Source organism: Mesoplodon mirus, assembly GCF_964341445.2.
Source record: "Mesoplodon mirus genome assembly, chromosome: 18".
Taxonomy (NCBI): Eukaryota; Metazoa; Chordata; class Mammalia; order Artiodactyla; family Ziphiidae; genus Mesoplodon; species Mesoplodon mirus.
Window position 1 is genome coordinate 52,848,031 of NC_138994.1, and position 22,478 is coordinate 52,870,508.

Genomic DNA, 22,478 nt, shown 5'->3' on the forward strand with positions numbered 1-22,478 from the left:
CATATATAATAACATTTCTGTTATCTTCTTTAAAAATTTTTATGGTAATACTAAAGATTCAATAGTTCAGAATTCACTGAAATCCTTAGAACTTTGAAAGTCTGTAATAGCAATGTCAGTGTTGTATGCAACAAACTATATTATATGATATTTTAATTTCTCAAGATTGCATGGAATTCAACTTTCCTGTTATAAACATTATTATACTGTGACACAGTAGGGTACATCTTTTGTAAGAAATAAGTGCCTTTTAAAAATATTTGTTTAAATGTCTGTGAAATAAAATGTTTTTTTTTTAATCAACTCCCTCCCACAAGAAATAGTCCTGGTAAGTTCTAGACGGTCATTTAAATGCTACCAAATTTGTGTCCTCTGAACTCAATCACAAAGAGCTATTGTAGATGATAGTGAGAACAGATACAATAAACGTGTTCATTGTGGAGAAGCTGGCTAAAGGGCGTGCTTCCTTAATGATAAATTATCGTGTCTTTGTTGATATATATATACCTCACTTGTGTAAACCACAACTTAATATAAAAATAGTTTCTTTTCATCAGTGACTGAGGTTATTGGCATTATTTTCCCTGCCTTATCACAGAAATTTAGGCTTAAAGCTTAATTTCTCACTGTCTATTAGGGAAGATCTGACAGTGAAGTGTCATTCTTTTGCATAGGACTAAGAGACAGAAACCTAGAAGAAATTTTAGCTCACTGTTTACCAGAGACATCATAACCTTATTCCCATTAGAATGAAAAAGGATTCCAAAGGATTCTTAAATTTTCTATTAGGCCAGATTTAAAGATCTCTGGGTTAATTTCTTTATGCATCTACTGGGATAAATCCCCCAAAATTACATAATGATGAGGCAATGCAAGTCTATTTTCTTATTCACAGCACTGAATTGTCAAACCACTAAGAACCATAAAAACAGTATATCATTGAAACTAATACCAATTCCAGGTAATAAAAAAATGTTGCATTAATCTCTTATTTTAACCAAATATCATTTATTGGGAAAGTCATAAGTTAAAAGTAATCTTTTAGTATAATTAGCTCAAACTATGCTGCCTTTAAAAACCAGTGTTCACAGGCAAAAACAATAACAAAAATAGATAAATTAGACTGCATCAAAATTTAAAACTTCTGTGCATCAAAGGATACAACAACAGTGAAAAGGCAACCCACAGAATGGGAGAAGATATTTGCAAATCATGTAGCTAATAAGGGATTAATATCCAGAATATAAAAAGAACTCTTTTACAACTCAGCAAGAAAAAAACAAACAACCTATCTTAGCTTGGGCTCCTATAACAAAATACCATAGATTGAGTGGCTTAAATTTCAGACATTTGTTTCTCACGGTTCTGGAAGCTAGTAGTCCAAGATCAATGTGCTGGCAGATTTGCTTCCTGATGAGAACCCTCTTCCTGGCTTGTAGACAGCTGCTTTCTTGCTGAGTCCTCACATGGCTGTAAGAGAGAGGGTGTTCTGTTCTCTTCCTCTTCTTGAATGTACACTAATCCTATCATGTTGGCCACACCCTCGTGACATCATCTAACCCTAATTTCCTCCCAAAGGCTCCCTCCCATCTCCAAATATCATCACATTGGAGGTTGGCTTCAGCATACAGATTTGGGGGGCACATAAACATTTAGTCCATAACATTCCACCCATGCCCCCCCCAAATTCATCTCCTTCTCACATACAAAATATATTCATCACATCCCAACAGCCCCAAAGGTCTTAACTCATTCTAGCATCGACTCTAAAGTCCAAAGTCTTATCTAAATATCATCTAAGTGGGCTTCCCTGGTGGCTCAGTGGTTGAGAGTCCGCCTGCCAATGCAGGGGACACGGGTTCGTGCCCTGGTCTGGGAAGATCCAACATGCCGCGGAGCGGCTGGGCCCATGAGCCATGGCCGCTGAGCCTGCGCGTCCGGAACCTGCGCTCTGCAACGGGAGAGGCCACAGCGGTGAGAGGCCCGCGTACCACACACACACACACACACACACAAAATATATATATATATATATATATATATATATATATATATATATATATATATATCCTTAAATATCATCTAAATAAGATATGGGTAAGACTAGAGGCAAAATTCCTCTCCATCTATGAACCTGTGGAATCAGATTAATTATACACTTTAAAATACAGTGGTAGGACAGGCATAGGCTAGACATTCCCATTCCAAAAGGGAGGAATAGAAAGGAAAGAAAAGATGACAGGGCCCAAGTAAGTCCAAAACTTAGTGAGACAAATCCCATTAGATCTTAAGGCTCAAGAATAATCCTCTTTGGTTTGATATACTGTGCCTTCTAAACCCAGTGGGGAAGTAGTCCTGCCTTCAGGACTCACTGGAGTGGTTGTGTCATCTCCAGGGATCACCTGAGCAGCCCTGCACTTCTGGCTCCCTTGGAGTACCACCCATGCAGTGTTTTGCAAGGGCCTACCTACCTGGCACCTTTGAAACTGACGTGGAGGCAGCCTTGCCTGTCAGCCCTAGCACTTTTGGCGTGTGGTGGGAGTAGCAGCCTTGACGATCTCTGAATCTTTTGGGGGTACTCTTTCCTTTTCTTGGAGAATGTTCATGTTCACAACCTCCCTTCATTCTGTCTCATTTTCTGTTTCTGATCTTCATTGAGATTCCATGGATGTTACAATGATGGAAGAATTGGCTGCTCTTTACAAAAAAAAAGAGTAATCTAATAACAAGCACACTACAATTAATAATTCAAAGAGGTAATGAATTGAGAGTGAATATTGCTAGAAGGCAAAATTAGTAAGTTAGAAACTAAACTTCACAGAATTAAAAAGTGAAAATTAAAATATGTTTTAACCATTGTGTTAGCAAAGATTTAGATTATTAGTATCCAAAAAAATAGCATTTTCTGCCTTATAAATTGGTACAACCTTTTTAGAGTGTAAGTTAGCAGTATTAATTAAAATTCAAAGTATTCTGGATTTGGACCCAGAACTTCCACTTTTAGAAGTTAATCCAGAACAAAGAGATGGACCCAAGAGTATTTGTTGCAACATTTTTTTTAAACTTGGAAACATCCCAAATGTTGATTAATAAAGAAATAACTAACCAATATTTCTATTGTGTATAGTACTCAAAATGTTTAATAAATGTTAACATGTGGGAAAAAATTAGAAATTACCATATGATCCAGCAATTCCCTTTCTGAGTATATACTCAAAATAACTAAAAGCAGGGTCTTGAGAAATTTGTGCACCCATGTTCATAGCAACATTATTTTCCCATGGGTAGAAGCAACCCAAGTATCCATAGACAGATAAATGGATAAACAAAATGTAATATATATATATAATGGAATATTATTCAGCCTTAAAAAAGTAGGAAATCCTGCAATTTATGAACCTTGAGGACATTATGCTAAGTGAAAAAAGGCAGTCCCAGAAGGATACATATTGTATGATTCCACTTATATGAGGTACCTACTGTAGTCGAATTCTCAGAGAAGGGAAGTAGAATGTTGGTTGCCAGGGGATAGGGGAGGATGGATAAGGAGTTATTTAATGGGTACAGAATTTCATTTTTGGAAGAGAAAAAAGTTCTAGAGATGGATGGTAGTGATAATTGAACAACGAACAACAGTGTGAATTACTTCATGCTTTGTACACTTAAAAATAGTTATTTAAGAGGGCAAATTTTATGTTATATGTATTTTACTATAATTAAAAAACAAATGATCTACTCATGTCACACCAGCCCCTTTTTATGATATCTAATTATGGCGCTGCTTTGTTCCCAGGAGATAAGCATAAAAAAAAACCCATAATTATAGAACTAAAAATCAGGTTGTGTATTATTACCTTTTTGCTAAAAATATAAATAGATGAAATTCAGTTCCAGTCTTTTCCTTTTTTTCTTTATAAATTTATTTATTTATTTATTTATTTATTTTTGGCTGCGTTGCGTCTTAGTTGCTGCACACAGGCTTTCTCTAGTTGTAGCGAGCGGGGGCTACTCTTTGTTGCAGTGCCCGGGCTTCTCATTGCAGTGGCTTCTCTTGTTGCAGAGTATGGGCTCTAGGCATGTGGGCTTCAGTAGTTGTGGCTCACGGGCTCTAGAGCACAGGCTCAGTAGTTGTGGCTGACGGGCTTAGTTGCTCCATGGCATGTGGGATCTTCCTGGACCAGGGCCTGAACCCATGTCCCCTGCATTGGCAGGCAGATTCTTAACCACTGTGCCACCAGGGAAGTCCCTCCAGTCTTTTTTTTGCATATTTATGAACTGATAGCTTTACGTCTTCTTGTGTCATAACCCACTTTGCTGACTGGGGAACAGCCAGGAAGGTAACTATAAAACGAAACCATATAACACACCAATATTCAACCATTTTGATTTATAAATGGCTATCTCATATGAGTCAACCTAATAAAATTGCAAGATAATAAATAAAAGTGAGCAAAAGAAAGATGCCATTGAAATAAATCTTGAAATCCCAAGACATCTTTTTTGAGGTGACTAGTTGTGGAAGGAAACAAAGTACCTTAGATCTAAATTTAGAAAATATTTTAATTATAGTAGAATTCTCACATTTCTGTATATATCAACTCTAAGCTAAGAACTGTATAAAGTAAAGAGAAGGAATAACCTTTAGGAAATTGTCTTTTGGGTCAGCAATTTATAGTATTGTACAATAATATAGTTTCAAACATCTCAAAGAAATCCCACCCACAGCCTGTACTACTTTTTTTTAGACAAATGAATGTTTAAGCCACTCAGGACAGTTTTTATGTTTTCTCCCTTCAACTCAAGCAACATGTATAATATTTGTTACTATTTTTAATTACTGTGAATGTGCAGTTATTTTTCATGTTTAGCCCTAAACCTCTCCTGTTTTTAAACGTAATTTCTTCCTCTTCAGTTTTTCATAGACATAAAGAATTACTTACCATCAACTGAAAAAGTTCTGCACCTTTGAAAACGTGTTATTTTCTCTTAAGTACTTCAAACCTAACAATGAAAGTTTTGTTGCAGGTGGGGAAGAGAGAGAGCAAGCAGTGTGGGCCAGAGGAGTATCAGAAAATATCCTGGAAAGAGTTGGGTCTTGAACGAATGGGATTAGATAGGAGAATAGAAGAAGAGCATTCCAAATATAGGAGGATGGGGAGAGTGGGAGGATATCCCCAGAAGTCTGGAAGTAGGTGCTAATGTGTTCCAGGGACAATAAGAAGACAATTGTCTATATCTTAAGAGCAGAGGAGTTCTGATTTGATAGATCTTTGTCTGGAAGAATGGCATGAATGCCAGAAAAGAGTCTGGCAGTGTTATGCAGTATGAGAGGAGGCAGGAAAATGACTCAGGAAGCTGTTGCAGGCAAATGGCTAGAGGTGGGCAGTCACCTCCAACTGACAGCAGCATGAGGACAGTGACTGTGTCTTTTATCTCAGTATCCACGGCAATTAGCCTGTAGTTGCCACTCAGTAAATGCTTGTTGAATGAATGAATGAATGAAAGAGAATAGAATATTGGTTGATATCTTTACTAGAAATGATATAGTTGAAAAAGAGAACTTCTGTGAACACATATGAAGAGTTCACCTTTGAACATGTGAAGTAACAGGGCAGTAGTCAAGTGGAAACAGCTTGAAGACGGCTGAAAGAAAACATGGAATCAGGGCATGTCTTTGTGTAAGATATAATTTCACAATGGTACTGTGTTACTAATGCATTCATTTCGTGGCCAACTCTTTCTTCCAGATCTCTCTTTAGTACCTCATCAAGTTCTCTTTCTCTTGCGTTTGCTCTGTTTATTTTTTTAGTTTTGAGATATGACTTCATTTAATTTCAGCCTATTTAGTGAAATAATTTTTGTATGGATTTAAATATCATAATGACAGTAAATACTACATTGCCCATCTTTAGGCTGTGGAAGGAAAACAGATGTACTTCTACCTGAGTATATGTTCTAGTTAAAGAATTTGTTAACCTAGAGAATAAGAGTATTCTACTTAACATTAAAAAAAAAGTGGTAAAGAGGAAGAGTCTGCTGTAAATATGAACTGATAATTTATCCTCATATGTATATTTTTTAATTTTGAAGCAATCTCATAGAAAAATTGCTGATACAGTACAAGGAACTTTTTTTTCTGAGCCATTTCATAGTAATATGCCCCCCTCACCTCACTTTTCTATTTTAAGAAACAGAATGATGATATTAATATTTCATGGAGAAGCCTTTTATTGAACTTATAGCAGAATATATGTGTGTATGTGATTCATTGATTTACGAAAGTAGAGCTTTCCATGTATTTAAAAACCGTCCCTAACTGATGATAGTGAAGCTCTTCATCTTTTGCTTTTGGCCCTCCTGAAGTCTGAATCTCCACCTCCCACCATATGGGTTACTATTCTGATCCAGAGAACTTTCAGCTGTTTATAAATATTTTGATGTGGCCACCAGGGGATGTAGTGAGCTATCCTCTCATCCTCTTGAGTTCTGCCACTGTATGGAGTAGCCCCTTTAAACTGGTAAGTGCACACTTTGAAAGGTTCTTTTCCTAGCTACTCAACAAGAGTAAGAATTTTCACTTCCCTGAAGTACTCTGTGTTTCTGAAGAATGTATTCACAGATTCTATTTTATATTTATCTGACATGTTCTGCTTCTGGTAGCTACAGTAGGCATTCCTCTTAAATCTGACTTGAAAAGCAAACTAATTATTGCATACATAATGAAATTAGGTATATCTTTTAAAGCTAGGTAAATAATTTTACTTGGTTTTTTCTTTTAATAATTTTACGTTTTTCCCCCCAGATGTTATTCTTAAGGGTATTAAAAAAAAAAAAAGAAAGAAAGCAATTTCCCCTCAATTCTTGACTTTGCCACAGTTTTTGAAAAGTTGTTTTTTTATAGTATAAAACTCCAGAGACTAATAAAGTGTCAAATACTTATTACCGCTGGGAGAGGAATCTGGGAAGATAGTGGAGTAGGAAGCACCAGAAATCTGGCTCTCCATCTCGACAACAAATTGAACTGGCAGAATCTGTCTGAGGTAACTATTTTTGAACTCTGGAGTCTGTTGAAGGCCTGCAACTACTAGGGGAAGAACTGGAGGGTAAATTATGGTCAATTTCAGCTCTTAGCTCTTAGTAGCTATCCATCCCTCCCCCTCAGCCACATGGTAGGCAGCTGTGCACATGTTCCTGGTGTAGCTTGCACACAGCTCATATAAGATGGGGTGGGCAAAAAAGACCCTGTCCTCCAGATATCAGGGATCTGTGATCTGATAGCTGAGTGCCACTTCTGAGCATAGAGGTGCAGACAAAGGGGCAGGCAGCCAGTGTTGCTGCATCTCCCCCCTTTGTTGCAAGCCCCTCTTCCTCATGCTGAAGTGACATCCAGGGATTTAAAGGGCTAGCACCCTTTTTTTCTCCCCCTTCAGTTTTTGCCTTTCCACCTTTTGGGAGTCAGACATTAAAGAGAGGACTTCAAAAACAGCTCATATAGGGGGAAAATTAGAATATGTCCACATATGCCTAGGGAAAGGCTCAGAAAAGACCTGAGAAGACCTTAAGCTTATATCTCAGACTGATCCTTGGCACAGAGATGGCCTACAGCAATCAGAAAAACAAAAATAACAAAAAAATAGTAAACCCCAGGGAAGGTGGAGAATCTGATTTCCAAAGTTACCACATTATTAGATTCACACTAATACCACATTATTAGTGTTCAACAAAAAAAATCACAAGGCATACAAAAAACAGTAAAGTATGACCCATTCAAAAGAAAAAAATAGCAGAAACTGTCCCTGAAAAAGACCTAATGGCAGATATACTATACAAAGACTTTAAAACAACCATCTTAAAGATGTTTAAAGAACTAAAGGAAAACATGGAGGAAGTTATGAAAATGCTGTGTGAACAAAATGGAAATGTCAATAAGGAGATAGAAAATCTAAAAAGAAACCAAAAAAGAGCTTCTGGAGCTGAAAAGTACAGTAACTAAAATTAAAAATTCGCTGGATGGATTCAGAGGCAGATTTGAGCAGGCAAGAGAAAAGATCATCAAACTTGAAGATAGGACAATGGAAATTATCAAGTCTGAGGAATAGAAAGAAAAAGGACTGAATAAAAGCAAGCAGAACTTAAGGGACTTATGGGACATCATCAAGAGGACCAACATACATATCATGGGAGACCTGGAAGGATGAGAGAGAAAGAGCCAGAGCAAATATTTAAAGAAATAATGACTAAAAACTTCCCAAATTTGGGTGTTCCCTGGTGGCCTAGTGGTTAGGATTCCAGGCTCTCACTGCGGTGGCCCAGGTTCAGTCCCTGGTTCGGGAACTGAGATCCCTCAAGCCATGTGGCACAGCCAAAAATCAACAAGAACAACAACAACAAAAACCTTCCCAAATTTGTTGAAAGACACAGTATAAATATCCAAGAAGCTCAACGAACTCCAAGTAAGATAAACTCAAAGAGACCCACACTGAGACACATTATAATAAAACTTTCAAAAGACAAAGACAAAGAAAGAATCTTGAAAGCATCAAGAAAGAAGTGCATCATCACATACAAGGGATCCCCAAGAAGAATATCAGCAGATTTCTCATCAGAAATCTGGAGGCCAAAAGTTTTCTTATCAGAAACTTTGGAGGCCAAAAGACAATGGGCCAATATATTCAAAGTTCTAAAAGAAAAAAACAGTCAACCAAGAATCCTATATCTGGCAAAACTGCCCTTCAAAAGAAAAAGAGAAGTTAAGATATTCCAAATGAATAAAAGCTGAGGGAGTTTATGACCACTAGACTTGCCCTGCAGGAAATACCCAAGGGCTTCCTGCAAGGTAAAATGAAAGGACATCAGATAGTATAACTCAAAGCCATATTGAGATATAAAGATCTCAGTAAAGGTAAATACATGGACAATTATAAAAGCTAGTATTATTGTAACCTTGGTTTGTAACTGCACTTTTTGTTTTCTGCGTGATTTAAGAGACTAATACATTTAAACTAAAAAACCCCCAATGATTAGTGTAAAAGCTAGTGTTACTGTAACTCTGGTTTATAACTCCAAATCTTGTTTTATACATAATTTAAGAGAGTAATGCATTTAAAAGAATTATTAGTTTATGTTCTGGGACACAATGAATAATGGTGTTGTGACATCAGAAACTGAAAGGAGTGGAGACAGAGCTGTAAAGGAACAGAGTTTTTGTATGTTATCGAAGCTAAGCTGGTATAAGTTGAATTCACAGTGTTAAAACTTTAGGTTGTTAAGTGTAATCCCATGATAACCACAAAGAAATTAGCTATAGAACATACACAAAAGGAAATGAGAAAGGAATTTAAACATTTCACTACAAAAACTCAACAAAACGCAAAAGAAGAGAGTAATGCGGGAAATAAGGGACAAAAAAAGCTTTAAGGCATGTGTAAAATAAATAGCACAATGAGAGAAGCAAGTCCTTTCTTATCAGTAATTACTTTAAGTGTAAATGAGTCCATGAAACTCTTCAAACAAAAGACAGAGATTGACATAAGGGATAAAAAATACATGACCCAACTACAAGAGACTCATTTGACATCCAGAGACACAATCAGGTTGAAAGTAAAAGGATGGAAAAAGATATTCTATGCAAACAGTAACCAGAAGAGAACAGGGGTGACTGTACTAATTATCAGATAAAGTAGACTTCAAATCAAAAAGGTTACAAGAGACAAAGAGGGATGTGCTGTATTAACAAAACATTTGATGCAGCAAGAAAATATAACAGTTATAAACATTTATGCACTTAATGACAAACCATCAAAATGTATGAAGCAAAAACAGAATTGAAGGGAGAAATAGACAGTTCTATAATAATAGTTGGAGACTTCATTACCACACTAAAAATAATGTATAGAACAATCAGACAAAAGATAAGTAAGGAAATAGAAGACAACACAATAAACCAACTAGATCTAACAGACATGTACAGAACACTACCCAACAACAGTAGAATACACATTCTTCTCAAGTGCACATGGGACATTTTCCAAGATGGACCATATGTTAGGCTGCAAATTAAGTCTCAATAGATTTTAAAAGATAGATCTCATACAGAGTGTTTTCTAAGATCACAATGGAATGCAGTTAGAAATCAGTAACAAAAGGAAAACGGGAAAATTCACAAAATTATGGAAATTAAACAACACACTTTTAAACAACCAGTGCATGAAAGAAGAAGTTACAAGGGAAATTAGAAAATACTTAGAGTCAAATGAAAACAGCACAGCACACCAAAATTTACAGGACACACACAGCAAGAGCAGTGCTAAGGGGGAAATTTATAGCTAAAAATTCTAACATTGAAAAATAAGAAGGATCTCAAATCAACAAACCAACCTTACACCTGAAGGAACTAGAAAAAGAAGAACAAACCAAACCCAAAGCTAACAGAACGAAGGAAATAATAAAGATTAGAGCAGAGATAAATGAAGTTGAGACTAGAAAATCAGTAGAGATAATCGATGAAACAGAAAGTTCGTTCTCCAAAAAGATCAACAAAACTGACAAATTCTGGTGCTAGATGGACTAAGATAAAATGAGAGAAGACTAAAATTACTAAAATCAGGACTTCCCTGGCAGTCCAGCGGTTAAGATATCCGCACTTCCAACGCAGGGGACGCGGGTTCTATCCCTGGTCAGGGAACTAAGATCCCACATGCCACGCAGCCAAAAAATAAAATTAAAAAAAAATTACTGGGGCTTCCCTGGTGGTGCAGTGGTTAAGAATCCACCTGCCAATGCAGGGGATATGGGTTCGAACCCTGGTCTGGGAAGATCCCACATGCCGCGGAGCAACTAAGCCCGTGTGCCACAACTACTGAGCCTGCGCTCTAGAGCCTGCGAGCCACAACTACTGAAGCCCATGCACCTAGAGTCCATGCTCTGCAACAACAGAAACCACAATGAGAAGCCTGCTCACTGCAACTAGAGAAAGCCTGTCTGCAGCAACAAAGACCCAGTGCAGCCAAAAATAAATAATTAAATTAAATTATTTTTAAAATTTACTAAAATCAGCAATAAAAGTGGGGACATTACTGCTGATTCTACAGAAATAAAAAGGATTATAAAAGTGAACTATGAACAATTGTACACCAACAAATTGGATCATCTAGATGAAATGGACAAATTCCTAGGTTGTCCTTAAATAAAATTGATACTTTAAAAAAAACTGTATTAAGGAATAATTGACAAATATACAATAAAATTTTATAGGTTAAGCTTGAGTCCTCAAACAGGAAGGTTAAAAATGTAAAATTATGCCTCTAGCAAAATAAAAAGTTCTCAGTAATTAACAAGTATTTGTGTATTAACTACTAAAACCAAGGAGACATCTCCCTATAAGAACTAGATAGTGCTGTAAGTTATAAGATCTAACAATTAAATAACTGATAATAGCAATGAATTTTTTATTTTAACCACAATCCAATATGTTTCTGTACCTTTCTGAGTTAAAAGAAAACGTCTACTTTCAGTAATCACAAAGTGCTATGCAAATATTCTTTTTTAAGTTTATCCTTTTAAAAAGACATTGTCAGTGAGCTGCAAGAGAGAAAGCCACAGGTATGACCATCATCTCCAGTGCTCTGTATGTGGGTACAATACCTCCATGGCACCCACATGACAATCCAGATGTACTTTTTCAGCCATGTGTGTTGCAACTTCTTGCATCAGTCTGTCCATCCCATCAAGGTCCAAAAAACCCAGGCCAAAGACCCCAACCCAGGCCTCAGAGATTTTGAAGCCAATGTCATAAGACTGCTGGACAAAACAATTATTGGTTTTCCAATGGAAGTAAACCAAATTAGTGCGCCCTTTTATTATCAGGTAGGCCTTTGTATGGTGAGTTAATAGAACACAGCTACAGTGCCCATCACAGTAGAGGCTGTTACCTCCAAAGCCTTCTTTGCTTGGCTCTTTATGACCACAGCCCTGTGTGGAAACAGTTTGAGATTGATGAGTGAATCCTTTGAACTAAAGACTATGCAATGGGGATGCCTCCTAGAGGTGGCGAAGTATTTTTCTCATGTCTTATAAGGAAGGTCTTGAGACCTATTAAGCTCACAGATCCTAGATAAATCAAAAGTATTAGAGGGCTACTCCATAGATGTATATAACCTTTCATGACTAACTAAATTGTGGCACTTGAGGGAGCACCTTCAACATTTCCTTTCTTTATGTATGCAGACCAGGTGAAAGGAGCCAACCCTGGGAAGGCTCTGGGCTTTGGGCTATCACTTTTTGCCAAGACCACCAAAAGAACCTTCCTGAGTGCTGAACTGGCCTTCAGCCCTCAGGGCCGGGGGCAGCAGTGCTCCAGTGGATCTCGGCAGAAACTATGCCAACCAAGCTGCTGCTGGAAGGAGTCTAAACAGGCAGATGTGTAGATTCTACTAACTATAGCCTGATCCTAGAGGCTGCTCGTGCTCCAAAGTCCTGCTAGCCCTGCTGTCTTCCCCTTACCATAGTTTTTGAGGCATTTGAAGAGCTTTTTCCAGATTATGTTTAAAATTTAAAAATAAAGCCATGTTGTGAAGAACTCAAGGGCAGAGATAAAGTATTGATGACTTGTTTTGGCATTGGCTTTACTAATTCAGCAAGACCATCAAGTGATATTATCTCAGGATAAAGCCCTACCTACAGAAAAAACAATGCAGCCAAGGAGACCCAGGGAATGAGTTTGAATGCATACATCCAGGACAGGAGAGCTACTATATTAAGGATTTTCTTTTCTTTTCATCATCAACAACAACAACAAATCAGAACATACAAATAAAAGACAACTATATATCCAAAAAAAGAAAATAGTTTCATTCACTCATGAAAAAGTGTACTTGCTGTTAATCCTACTTTAAAACTATGTTGAATTTTGCAAGTCTGTTGTATATTAATTTGGTGAATAAAATTAACATTGAAAAGTTCATAGTAATTTTCTCTAAGGAAGGACTTCATCATTTTTCACACTCTTGTTTGTCTCCCCTCATATGCCGTCGGCTCCCATGCATGCCTTGGTTTTACAGTCCCAAGATCCAGGCCAAGCCCTGGCAACCAGTAGGCATGCATTACCTAATTGTTAAATTACTGAGCAAATGAATGATAAATATATGAGTTGAAGCTAGGGAAGCTTGATTAAAAAAATCCATCTTGTGGCTTTAAAAGTCATTCATGGCTGGATGATTAACTTTCTGTAGTGCTGGTACCTTCTCCAAAAATGATTTTCCCAAATGAGTAAAAGGTGTAATTAATTTCATTTTTTTAAAAAGTAGCCTACAAAAAAGAATCAAAGATTTTCCCATCCTTTCGCCTACTTCTCTACACTCCCACTGCAGTTCCCAAAATTAGAATCTACCTTTCTCCAGAAAATTTTCAGGAAACTTTAAAAAAGTAATAAAGTTAATATATTTCCTTTGTTCACTACAAGTTATTTGTTTTGGATGAAAGGATAAGAAGCTATTAGGAAAGGTTTATTCTGAACACTTAATATCAGAACTGCTGAGTTCAGTATAAGGTCAAGTTTTTATTTTCTTCTCTCCTTCTGATATTCTTGTGCTTATGGGTTTTAACAGTATTAACTGTAGGAACTCCTGAGATTCATGATTTTTCTTACCCTGAAGTATATCTACATATACATACATATGTGTATGTACACACACAGGGTATACACACACACAAGTACATATTTCAGAGTAAGAAAAATTATATATATGTATTTATGTATCACCTGTATGTGTTTGTGTTAAACATATTTTATAGGAAATAAACACTACAGAAAGATTTCCTATTATAACTCAGATGAACTCACAAATTGCCGCCATCATAAAATTCTATATCACTTCAACATTCATATTTAATTATCTCAGAAGATGATGAGTAAAGCGCTTATTAGAACTGATGTGTTGAATGTTAGTATTATTTGTAGACTATTAGTCTTTAGAAAAGATAGTTCAAAATGCTTGCTATATTTTCATCAGGTGATTAGAGAACAAGATTTCTGAAAAACAAAAGATTTCCCAAGTAAAAGTGAAAGCTTACCGCAGCACAGCATCTGTTTTTCAAACTGTAATTTAACAGGAAATATATATAAATTATAAGCATCAAATATTTTTATTATACCTGTGTAATGGCAGAGAATTGGACTACATTATTTTTTCTATCTTCATTATAATAATATTTCTATGGATAAAAATTCACTTCTGTTTGAGCCTTCCTGTCTATCTGTAAAATGAGGATAGCATCTGCCCATCTATCCTATAGGATTGTTGAAAATGCAAATAAAATTGTTTATAGGAAAGCTTAAATGAATATCAAGCACCAAGTATTAAGGCAAGATATAAAGTGATATACTTTCACTAGTATTTACTTATTTCTGTTCCATTTTAATTTCACAAACTCACAGCCTAATTTCTCTAACTCTGTACTATGACTGACACCATTTACATCATATAATATTAAGATCATTTACTGAGGAAAAACAAGAAGAGAAATTGTCACACATCATATATCAATAAAGTTCTTATTTAGTACAAACCTAGTATTGAATTAGAAATGGGAGCTTCCCATCTCTGAGTCAGTAAGTCAAATCTGATTCCACCTGGATGATTACCTAAAGTCACAGCCATTGGATGCTACTTGTAAAACCCTGTTTAAAAGTACTGATCATCTTGCTTCATTCATCAATGAATATTTACTAAGCACAGACTCATCTGCTTGCTTCTCTGACTCACTGCTATTCCACCATCCTGAGGCAAAAAGATTGTATTAATAAACATAACTGGCAGACTATTCTGGTATTAATCATTCACTGAGAATTTCCCCAAGCCAAGGACCCATTTGGAGGAAGAAGAAAGGACCTGTTATGGATTACCTAAACCAACCCTAAAACAGCTGTTCTGCCAACACACCAAACAAAAGATCAGGAAATTTAGAAACTATTTAAAACACATAATTGGTTATGAGCCACCTTTGCTTATAATAATCCTTACCCTTCAGTGGAAAAATTCTCACCTCATGCTCTAACGGAACTCTCTGCTTCCCTTTCACGGCACTTCCAACACTGTTGTTACACATTACTTGTCTGTTCTTGCCACTTAAACTGAGTGAGAGCAAAGACAATATCTTGTTCATGATTGTATCCTTAAATTCTGACACATAGATGGTACTCACTAGTTTTCTGTAGAAGGAATAAATAACGAACCATACTTTCCACCCATTTTCAGGCTTTGGGAAAAGATACTTAGCCTCTTTGAGCCCATTTCCTCAACTCTATAACAGAAACAAGGATTTGAGATATAAAGGTTAAGTGCCTATCACAATAATAGGCACCCAACAAGTGGTAACTATTATTATTATTATTACTAATATTCCTTTTTATTATTATAAACTGAGCTCTTCTAAAAGTAGGATCATAATTTTATGTCCATAATAAACAAGTAAATTTTTACAGTATTTCAGAAACCTTCAGAATCACTATAGCCTAGTTCTTCATCCCCACTAAAAAAAAAAAAAAAAAAAAGTCAGTTGATACATTAAGGTTTTCAACTAAATTTAAATATAACTGGCAGGCCAGTGTTTTTTTGTTTGTTTTGTTTTGCAAAACTATTCCTCTTAACAGCTGGAACATGTAATCAATGAAATCACTTTTAGTATTCAACTGAGTTAAATGGTGATTGTCTTAGGTAGATTGGTATGTGAATTCTACAGAATACCAAATGACTTAATTTTAGGAGAACCAAACTCTAAGCTTTCTGTTAAAAGGATATCTATAACATATATACGTTACATACACACTCTCCCTCTCACACACACACATGTGTTGCTGCTGTGTCTTTAGCTACATAAAATATTTATAATTGATACTCTGGGACAGGAAAATACAGGTCATGTAGAATATAGGAAAGGCATATTTGGGAAGATTACAAATAATTACATTAAAAATAAGGTGCCAATAAGTTCATGTGTGTTACTATTTTTAAGTTGGAGATTTTACCTATGATTGAAAAGAGGAAATGGTTCTTATTTAAAAAAAAAATAACCTGCTGGCCAGAAGTTACATATGAAATTCCAAGTCCCTTAACTGTGTGCGATAAGGTAACTATGCAGGAGCTCAATTTTTAGAATACCAGATTCCACCACGTAAAGCTCATTAACTGAATTACCTCCTAATCTTTCCTCGCTCTAGGCTTTTATTTTTTACATACTGTAATTTATTTGGGGGTATATTAAACTCTTAATGCCATGTAGCAGAAAATAAGCCTACGCAGATCTCTTCAGATATCAAGCGGATGTCGAGAATGAGAAATTAAATTATCCTTAACACACACGCACACACACACACAATTACGTTTCTCTGCCATTCTAGAAATTTCTGGAAAACGACTTCTGAGCCAACTTGATATGGATATTTAAGGTTCAAGTATGTGAACACATTTTTGGAAGGTTTTTAATATGCAAAGCATTCTAATGGTCTTATTGGCATCTATACCTTTGGTAAAAATATTCCTGTTTCATGGAGTTTAGACTTTTTAAATATTGTATCCTTTATCAAGATTTATTGTGACTATTATTTAATGTTTTAATTTGTCATAGGTTTAAATACAATGTTTTACCTCTCTCTATTGGCTTGTTTCCCTCATCTTATAAACATGGTCAGGTCTTTATCAGACTAAAAGAAATTAAAATATAATTTTAAAATACCATCCCATAACCTTGTTTTTACCTCAAACTACAAGTTGATTTTGATTTCTTGAAAGGACAGTCTGTATTTACTGCCTCCTTTGTCAACTCACATTCACTGTTTAACCCATGAAATCTGACTTTTTTTTCCCTCCACCACTCAAACTGCTGTTCTTGTTAAGATTGCCAGTGAATAATTTTTGATCCCCATCTTAAATGACACTATTGACCATTCTTCTCTGCAGTTCTCACCTCCTTTGGCTTTCTTATCATCATTCTTTGCTGGTTCTCCTTATACCCTCTGCCCATAGTATCCCAGTTGGTTTCACCAGCAATTCTTGCCCTGTTCGTCTCTTTTCTTTTTCTTTTTTTAACATCTTTATTGGAGTATAATTGCTTTACAATGGTGTGTTAGTATCTGCTTTATAACAAAGTGAATCAGCTATACATATACATATATCCCCATATCTCCTCCCTCTTGCGTCTCCCTCCCACCCTCCCTATCCCACCCCTCTAGGTGGTCACAAAGCTCCGAGCTGATCTCCCTGTGCTATATGGCTGCTTCCTACTAGCTATCTATTTTACATTTGGTAGTGTATATATGTCTATGCCACTCTCTCACTTCGTCCCAGCTTACCCTTCCCACTCCCTGTGTCCTCAAGTCCATTCTCTGCGTCTGCGTCTTTATTCCTGTCCTGACCCTAGGTTCTTCAGAACCTTTTTTTTTTTTTTTAGATTCCATATATATGTGTTAGCATACGGTATTTGTTTTTCTCTTTCTGACTTAACTTCACTCTATGACAGACTCTAGGTCCATCCGCCTCACTACAAATAACTCAATTTCTTTTTATGGCTGGGTAATATTCCATTATATATATGTGCCACATCTTCTTTATCCATTCATCTGTTGATGGACACTTAGGTTGCTTTCATGTCCTGGCTATTGTATATAGAGCTGCAATGAACATTGTGGTACATGACTCTTTTTGAATTATGGTTTTCTCAGGGTATATGCCAGTAGTGGGATTGCTGGGTGGTATGGTAGTTCTATTTTTAGTTTTTTAAGGAACCTCCATACTGTTCTCCATAGTGGCTGTATCAATTTACATTCCCACCAACAGTGCAAGAGGGTTCCCTTTTCTCCACACCCTCTCCAACATTTATTGTTTGTAGATTTTTTGATGATGGCCATTCTGACTGGTGTGAGGTGATACCTCATTGTTGTTTTGATTTGCATTTCTCTAATGATCAGTGATGTTGAGCATCCTTTCACGTGTTTGTTGGCAATCTGTATATCTTCTTTGGAGAAATGTCTATTTAGGTCTTCTGCCCATTTTTGGATTGGGTTGTTTGTTTTTTTGATATTGAGCTGCATGAGCTGCTTGTAAATTTTGGAGATTAATCCTTTGTCAATTGCTTCATCTGCAAATATTTTCTCCCATTCTGAGGGTTGTCTTTTCATCTTGTTGATAGTTTCCTTTGCTGTGCAAAAGCTTTTAAGTTTCATCAGGTCCCATTTGTTTATTTTTGTTTTTATTTCCATTTCTCTAGGAGGTGGGTCAAAAAGGATCTTGCTGTGATTTATGTCATAGAGTGTTCTGCCTATGTTTTCCTCTAAGAGTTTAATAGTGTCTGGCCTTACATTGAGGTCTTCAATCCATTTTGAGTTTATTTTTGTGTATGGTGTTAGGGAGTGTTCTAATTTCATTCTTTTACATGTAGCTGTCCAGTTTTCCCAGCACCAATTATTGAAGAGCCTTCAACAGCAATTTTTAAAGTAACTCTCCTCTTTTTAGGTTTTTCAAAAGCATCCGACTTTATTTTCATAGAAATAAATTATTTTTGTATTCATTTGTAATTGGTTTACATAATGTTTCATTAAATTGTATAATTATGATTGCAATAGGAACCAACAGGTTTTTTTTTGGGGGGGAAGGATTTGTTTCTGTCACTTTTTTTTTTAACATCTTTATTGGAATATAATTGCTTTACAATGGTGTGTTAGTTTCTGCTGTATAACAAAGTGAATCAGCTATACATAAACATATATCCCCATATCTCTTCCCTGTTGCATCTCCCTCCCACCCTCCGTATCCCACCCCTCTAGGTGGACACAAAGCCCCAAGCTGATCTCCCTGTGCTATGTGGCTGCTTCCCACTAGCTATCTGTTTTACATTTGGTAGTGTACATATGTCCATGCCACTCTCTCATTTCGTCCTAGCTCACCCTTCCCCCTTCCCGTGTCCTCAAGTCCATTCTCTACATCGGAACCAACAGTTCTTTTTTTTTTTTTTTTGCAGTACGCGGGCCTCTCACTGTTGTGGCCTCTCCCATTGCGGAGCACAGGCTCCGGATGCGCAGGCTTAGCGGCCATGGCTCACGGGCCCAGCCGCTCCGTGGCATGTGGGATCTTCCCGGACCAGGGCACGAACCCGTGTCCCCTGCATCGGCAGGCGGACTGTCAACCACTGCGCCACCAGGGAAGCCCCCAACAGTTCTTAAAACAAATACAAATATTCTTGATGAGCATCCAACTTGTAAAAGCAGAAGTGAACAGGCATACTAGAGAGGAGTAACCTGTTAGGCAGGAGCATCTCTGCTACTATGGTAGGATGCTTTACAGAGAGAATGGAGACTGTCAATTACTCCAGGAAATTCCTTAAAAGTGAACGCTGGTTAGCAGTTCTCATAAAATTGCCGTGATGATGAAATGAGATATCATTCATTTACATAGTTTGGCATGATGCTTAGCACACAGTAAATGCTCAATAAATTATTTACTATTACTAAGAACGTTTATAACCCACTATAACCTTTACAGAAGGCATCTTGAGTAAAGGCATTAACCAGACAGCTTTGGGTAGTGATGAGAGGAGGGGAGGAATAGGTTTTTCAAGTTAAGTGAACAACATCTGCAAATGCAAACCTGTAAAAAGCATGTTTGGTGGACTGAGGGCCATTTTTTTTCATATATCTCATCTGTCTCCCCTGCTTTACAGGGAGCTGTTTGGTATATAATTACATATTCTCATACTTCTTTGAATATCTCACACTAACATGGTACCTGGCAAAACTGGCATTCACTGTTTTAGTATGCCTCTGTTTACCCATCTGTAAAATATAAACAATAAGTATAGTATATGTCCAAACATAAATTAACATTTAGGACTGTAAAAGCCCTATTTTGAAGGTTCAGCATAAGAAATTTAATATTCTGCTTCCTAGGGTTCCTTTTTTTATTATTTCAGAATTTTCCCTAGATTCTTAGTACTTATCATTCCAGTACTTATTATGCCCATGTAAAAGAGTAAGCAGAAAGTTTTTCGTAGTTAATGCTTCAGTTTGACTAACTAAAGCTCTCTTTCCCTTGAGATTTTGTAAAAAACAGGGTTCTTAGGGGAAAACATGGCTACCCCTTATGGGGTTTTTTTTGATGCAGAGCAAAATTTGAACTCCCTTCAGAGATGTGAACTTAATGTTTGATGGAATGCATCCATCATTCAAGCGGTATCACTCTATATAGTCCTATATCAATATTGCTCTTTGGAGATGGGGTGGCTGTGCAGAATTAAGATGCCTTTAAACAGGGATTGCATCTTTACAAAGAACACTTATAGCCCACAAAGACAGGTATTTGTGTGCTTTTTTTTTTTTTTTTTTTTTTTTTTTTTGCGGTATGCGGGCCTCTCACTGTTGTGGCCTCCCCCGTTGCGGAGCACAGGCTCCGGATGCGCAGGCCCAGCGGCCATGGCTCACGGGCCCAGCCGCTCCGCGGCATATGGGATCCTCCCAGACCGGGGCACGAACCCGTATCCCCTGCATCGGCAGGCGGACTCTCAACCACTGCGCCACCAGGGAGGCCCTGTGTGCTTTTTTTTTAAGTGACGAAATTTCTTCTTGAAAGAATTAACTTTTTTTATAGATTTATTTTATTTATTTATTTTTGGCTGTGTGTCTTCGTTGCTGCACGCAGGCTTTCTCTAGTTGCGGTTAGCGGGGGCTACTCTTTGTTGTGGTATGCGGACTTCTCATTGTGATGTCTTCTCTTGTTGCAGAGCATGGGCTCTAGGCGTGCGGGCTTCAGTAGTTGTGGCACGTGGGCTTCAGTAGTTGTGGCTTGCAGGCTCTAGAGAGCAGGCTCAGTAGTTGTGGCGCACGGGCTTAGTTGCTCCGTAGCATGTGGGATCTTGATCTTCCCAGACCAGGGCTCAAACCCGTGTCCGCTGCATTGGCAGGTGGGTTCTCAACCACTGCGCCACCAGGTAAGCCCCTGAAAGAATTAACTTTTAAATGTGTATTTAGGTGCCACTTTGGATTACATTCAGCTGTAAGAGTTTCAGAATGGGGCGGGGTGGGGGGGTCTATGTTTTTATTACCGTTTAATTAACTGTAACATCATATTTAATCATCCACTTCTGTTCCAGTAATATCTAGAATAAATTACACCTGGTAATATTATAAGAAGAAAATAACTCTTTAACTGTAATTCATTCACTGTTAGCTAAATCTGTCACTAGGCTCACACACAAAGCCCAAAATTTATTTTCTATGATTTAAAAAGGACTATAATTATAAGCAGTGTTCAGCAATCAGTAAATTTCACTGACTTTATTTTTGACAATCATTTATCATATCTTTTTATTTGCTCAGTTTTCAAAAGTCAGCTTGTACATATTTTAAATTTTAATTTAAAATGTTAATTACATTTAATTTTAATAAGTACACAATTTTTCTTTAAAATTTTTTGTTAAGAATTGTGTTGATGCAACAATATCTCTCATTGTCCAAAATGGAATTGCTGTTTTTAACCCAGCATAATCCTTTTCCTTGAAGGACCTTCCTTTTGGAAGGCAGTATGCTATAATTAAAACAGTCTTCATGGGACTTCCCTGGTGGTCCAGTGGCTAAAACTCCACGCTCCCAATGCAGGGGGCCTGGGTTCAATCCCTGGTCAGGGAACTAGATCCCACATGCCACAACTAAAGATCCTGTATGCCACAACTAAGACCCGGTGCAGCCAAATAAATAAATACTAAAAAAAAAAAAAAAAGTCCTCATTAAGCTTAGTTTTCTCTGAATACGTTACTTTACCTGTAAAATTATGAAAATATCAACCCCAGAGAGTAATTACTATTAAATTAGGCCACTTAAGGTAAAGTACTTTACAAACAAATGATAAATAGTGTAATTTCTGGTAATGTAGTCATTTTTTAAATACCACTAAAACAAAAAGATTTTTAGTTCATTGTTCTCAGTTATATGAAAAGAGCACTGGTATTGAAGTTAGGAGGCCTGTGTTTGTATTGGTTGCATGACTTGACACAAGTAGAATCATTCTTTGAGACTCCGTTTCCTCTTCCTTAAAAAAAAAATTAGTGTGCTTATTGTCAGGCAAAAATAATATACAAATATGAAAATACCTCAAACAGCAGGCAAAGTACTATTGTGTAATATTATATCACAGTGGTATTTATTCTACCAGTAGTGAATGTCTTTTGTACTAGTTCTTCTCACGATCAACTTGTAGCAGAGCATTTTCCTGAGATGAGTTCATTTAGAAGGTTTGTGAGAGGGACTATAAAAATCTTTTTAAAACATTTAAAAGTATTGCTCTTCTAATTTTTTAATACACTCATTTTATTAGGTATGCTTATCAACCAGAAACAGTTTTCCATTTGGGGGCTTAAATCATGATGAGAAAGGGATTACAAACAAATCATTTTATGAACTCCAGAAAATGATGGAAAGGTCAAAGCTGAAATTGCTG

At 36.7% G+C, this 22,478-nt stretch overlaps 1 protein-coding gene across 3 annotated transcripts in view; it reads left to right on the forward strand.

Annotated features, from left to right (window-relative positions):
- The window catches only part of SSH2 (slingshot protein phosphatase 2), a 251,056-nt gene that overhangs the window by 105,657 nt on the left and 122,921 nt on the right, over positions 1–22,478 (forward strand). The gene's annotated exons all lie outside the window — the stretch shown is intronic.